Source organism: Lycium barbarum, chromosome 4 (genome assembly GCF_019175385.1).
Source record: "Lycium barbarum isolate Lr01 chromosome 4, ASM1917538v2, whole genome shotgun sequence".
NCBI classification, from domain to species: domain Eukaryota; kingdom Viridiplantae; phylum Streptophyta; class Magnoliopsida; order Solanales; family Solanaceae; genus Lycium; species Lycium barbarum.
In genome coordinates this window covers 34,066,562-34,072,152 of record NC_083340.1, presented here as the reverse complement: position 1 = coordinate 34,072,152, position 5,591 = coordinate 34,066,562, and positions in this window count along the sequence as shown.

Genomic DNA, 5,591 nt, shown 5'->3' with positions numbered 1-5,591 from the left:
CATTTGGGCGAACACTAAACCCAAATGACTGATGAAGAAATTTCCGTCGATTTTCAAGGCCTCCCATGTACAAAAGACGGGGTTTTATTTATTTTAAGTTTATTCATTATTTCTTTAATTCATCCGATAGTTATTTATTCTCTTACTAACATTTTTACTAAGTGTTTATACAGGTACCCGGAGATACATCCCGAAGACGACACTCGGAAGGAACCCGAATACTTCATCGAATCATTGTTTGTATTTACTTTTCGCATTTTTTTTATAACTGTACAAAACATAGACTCATAGTATAGTGGAAACTTTATTTTTTGGAATGACAGGTTGATATATTTATTTACTTGTCGCCTTGTTTGTTAAACTTAAAATTGTCATTCACTTTAGGCAAGACTTAGGTCGTCAATACTTTCATAACTAGATTAAATTGACTTGGTATAAATGCTTTGTTAAATAAATTCACACTTTTGATGATTAGGCAAACATACTAGTCCATCCTTTATTTTATATTCTTTATACACTCTTAATACAACTTACATTTTATATTATTTCGTGTACACTAATACATATTTTAATTAAGTTAAATCCACTTTTTGATGCTAGGTAGTTCTAGGTCATCCATTTACAGATCTTTTATTCTTTTGAAGGCACTATATCTTTTCACTCATTTTTTTATACGTAATTCTTTATGCTTATTTTTACCAAAACTTTTTAGTAGCGTTGTTCCTTATTGTTTTGATAAGATATTCATTAAACAAACACTCTTTTTAACTAAACAGTAGAAACAAGTCAAGTAAATTTCACTTTTTTGAATAATTTCGTTATATAAAATCTTTACACCAATGAATATTCATAAATTATTTTTACATCCTTTATGCACTAATATACCTAGTTATACAATTCTTTATACATTTTAGGTTTGACGTACACTCTTTTACACTTGAAATATGTTCTTTATATGTTTAATATACATAAATTCTTTTAATATACATAGATGCACATTACATAGACGCACATTCTTTATATCCTTGATATATTTATTTTTACATAGTCTTACATTTTTTTTTATATATTCTTAATACAGTTTATACATTCTTTACACTAACATATATATAGACTCTTTGTACTAAGAGATATACTTTTATACTTATGAGGTACATTCTCTTTATACTCTTTTATATATTCTTTTTTACTATAAATTCTTTATGAATACTTGAAACTTGATATAAATACATTTTATACACTGTATATACTTAGTATATTATCACCTAGTGTAGCCTTTCATGAAGTCTTAACATTTTGAAAACAGGTAATAATAATGATAAACAGATAGATAATCCCCCTCTAGTGTTTAGTTAAACTAAGTCTAAGGACTGTCTTCGGGCAGGCTCTGAGGGATGCTTAATACCTTTCCCTCGGGGTAAATAAAACCCTTATCTAGAATCTCACATATTTCGTGGACTAAAAATGGAGTAGACACACAAATACATATAGGTTTCCTATTTTTCCTTAAAAATTAGGTGGCGAATCTAACCCTTTTAAAACCATTTAGAAGAACCGTGAAGTTGCAAATTATATTGGACCCGTTCAAAATAGGGCGTAACAGTCATTATTTGAGATTTCTGCAGATGGAATTCTCAGATATCGAGGCAGACTGTGTGTCCCTGATGTTGCAGGGTTACGTCGTCAAATTTTGGGAGAGGTTCATTACTCCTGTTATTCTATTCATCCAGGGACGACGAAGATGTATCATGATATTAAAGAAGTTTACTGGTGGGACGTAATGAAGAAAGACATAGCAGAGTTTGTAGCCCAATGTTCGAACTGTGAATAGGTAAAGATTGAGCATCAAAAGCCCGGTGGATTATTGCAAGCTAGTGAGATTCCGACGTGAAAATGGGAAGTAATTAATATGGATTTCATTACAGGCTTGCCCCGTTCTCAGCGTAAGTTTGATTCCATATGGGTAATTGTTGATAGACTTACAAAATCAGCCCATTTTCTACCTGTCAGGACTACTTACTCAGTCGAGGATTATGCAAAGCTCTACATTAAGGAGATAATAAGACTTCATGGTGTTTTGGTATCTATCATCTCCGAAAGGGGTGCGCATTTTACAACCAACTTCTGGAATCTTTCCAGAAGGGTTTGGGAACTTCGGTGAGTCTTAGAACAACATTTCATACCCTCGAGGATATGTTATGGGCATGTGTGATAGACTTTAGAGGTAGTTGGGATGATCACTTACCGCTTTGAGTTCCCGTACAATAACAGTTATCATTCCAGTATCCAGATGGCCCCGTATGAAGCTTTATATGGGCGAAAGTGTAGGTTACTTATTAGATGGTTCGAAGTGGGGGAGACTAAGTTAGTAGGGCCATATCTGATCAAACAAGCAGTGGAAAAGATCAAGCTTATTCAGGATCGATTGTTGGTAGCTCAGAGTCATCAGAAGTATTATGCAGATAATCGGCGACGAGACTTAGAGTTCAAAGTTTATGACTGGGTATTCTTGAAGGTGTCGCCTATGAAAGGCGTTATGAGATTTGGTAAGAAGGGTAAACTTAGTCCTCGATATATTAGACCTTACAGGATTATACGTAGAGTGGGCCAGGTGGCCTATGAATTAGACTTACCATTGGACTTAGAGTCAGCCCATCCAGTCTTCCATGTATTGATGTTTCGTAAGTGTATTGGAGACCCTTCCAGAATCTTACATGTTGATAATGTTCAGGTCACCGAGCAACTATCATATAAAGAGGTTCCCATTGCCATTCTAGATAGACAGGTTCGGAGATTAAGGACTAAAGATGTAGCTTCAGTTAAAGTTCTTTGGAGGAACAAGAATGTGGAGGAGATGACTTGGGAAGCTGAGGAAGATATGAAGTTTAGATATCCTCATTTGCTTTCGGCTTCAGAGCAGATGCAGAGTACAGCACAATTGTCTTCAGGTATGTATTATTTATCAGCTATTTTTATTGGTCGTGTGGGGCCATTTTTGTTATTGTTTGTTGTGGCCCTGTGTGGAATTGTATGGTTTGGGTTGCTGTGTGGCAGGTTGGTAGTGGTATTGTTATAGGGGAGACTTTGCCAAAAATTTTATACAATTTCTGGAAGTTAACATTCGAGGACGAATGTTATACCTTGTGGTTCTATACATTTAGAATCGTCGTATGTAAGTTATCTTAGTTTTGGACACCGGATTTGTCTTCGAAGGTATATGAGGTTGGATAGGCTTAACTTATGCTTATAAGTGTTTAAGTTCATGTTTGGTAAGTTACAGAAGGAATGGAGAATAAGTGAAACAAAGCAAAAAGGTTCATCAAAAGTTGTTTATGGAAAATATAGGATATGGGCCGTATAATTGGAATATGGTCTGTATTTTGAGATATGGATCGTATTTAAGGATTCTAAAAATTTATAGAGAAGCAAAAATTTGAGGTGGAATTATACGACCAATTATACGGATCATATAATGTTATATGGCCAGAAAGTTGGCCGTATAATGTTATACGACCAGTATTTTCCAATGTCGGTGGAATTTTTCTGATTTTAAGTATGACGACCCCTCTTCATTTTAATCATTTTAAACATAACCCCAAGTTCAAGAAAGCTCTAGAGACCTATCCAAACATATTCAAACACTTCTTCATTGATGTGGGACTCTCCAAATATATTCAAACACTTCTCCAAACCAGTGGCGGAGCCAGGAATTTGGCGAAGGGTGTGCAAATTTTTTTCTCACTTATATTAAGGGTGTGCAAAATTAAATATATACTCATAATAGCTAACATTTAACCTATGTACACCGCTTAATTTTCCGACGAAAGATGTGCACCTGACCACCCTTAACCGAAGGTGGCTCCGCCCATGCTTCAAACATATTCAAACACTTCTCCAAACATATTCAAACACTTCCTCATTCTACTATTGATGTGGGACTCAACAAATACAACTTTCACGAAATACTAGACTAATTTTTAGCTACCTCTACACTACATCTTTTGTGCAAGTGTGAAATGCTTGTGCACACAAGTATTAACCAACAGAAGGTGCAACTTTTATTCTTAGCTTCAGTAGGATTAGAAAATTGCTAACAAATCAGATGCGAATATAATAGAAGATAACATGGCACAAGATACATTTAAGGTTTTTTGCACAAAAAAATCCTTAAGAAAGAAATTCAATAACCTTAATCATAAAATTATTTATCTAGACTAACTCTTCATCTATTTTTAGACGTCTCACTTAATTAGTACTTCACTAATTAGAACTATAAAGGCAGATACAAAAAAAATAAAAAAATAAAAAAAACTCGTCAAAACAACTAATAGTTGCGAGGGGAGGGAATGTTATATTTAAGATGTACTTGGCCATTTTATGAGACGGAAAAGGACCGAATATATCCCTGTACTATCGGAAAAGGGCCAAATATACCCCTCGTTATACTTTGGGTTCAAATATACCCTTGCTGTTATACTATTGGTTCAAATATACCCTTCCGTTAAAGTTGTTCAAGGTAAACATCTAATCCTACGTGGCACTGTCATTTGATGAGATGGATGTCACGTAGCATGCCACCTCAGCATCCTTAACCCATTTTATCCCTGTCCTCTATTTATTCTTCCACCACTAAATTTTCCTTTCCCTTCCACCACCATTGCCACCATTACCGCCATTACCGCCACCACGAACATCTCTGTATCTAAATAGACCCTGATCACGCATGTGCAAACCCCCGTTAGAGTTCAGACATACATCAAGAATTATAAGCCATCAAGGCAGCAAAGTCAATTGATATGCAGTGTGGAATACTTAACAATTGTTCAACCTTACCATGTGGACCACTTAACAAATTTTTCTGTTAATTTGTTTTCATGAGTAAATTAGATTATATGATAACAAAATATCGTCCATTTTATTCAACAGACTTCCTTTTATATCTTTAATCCCAAAATAAATGGAATAATAGTGTCGCTCTCTGTATAACTGATTCCTTTTTCTTTTTCTTTTTCTTTTTTCTTTCTGTATTTACATGAGATTTTTCTCTTGGAAATGAGAAAGATCATAGCTGGCAGCCAAGAAAAACAAAATAAGGTTAGGTTTGGATTGGATTGGAAATTTATCATAAGAAGCAACCTTTGTGCTTTTATGCGTATAATTCCATTTCCCTTGATTCTTTGAACAAAAGGCTCGACTTTTCTGATTTAAAGACTCATAGGAAGCACAACGTAAATCAGTATGTGTAAATCAACGTAAATCTCTATTTCACCAAATCTGCAAATTAGTGATGGTGATGGTGGTGGAGAGGAAGAAAATTTTAGTAGTGAAAGAATAAATAGAGAGGAGGGTAAAATGGGTTAGGGGTGCTAAGGTGGCATGTCATGTGGCATCCACCTCATCAAATGTCAGTGCCACGTAGGATTAGATGTCCACCTTAAACAACTTTAATGAAAAAGGGGTATATTTGGACTCAAAGTATAATGAGAGTTATATATAGCCTTTTTCCGATAGTACCAGGGAATATTTGGCCCTTTTTCCGTTTATGAAATGAACTAATGATTTACAACATATGTTAAATTACTAGCTGGACT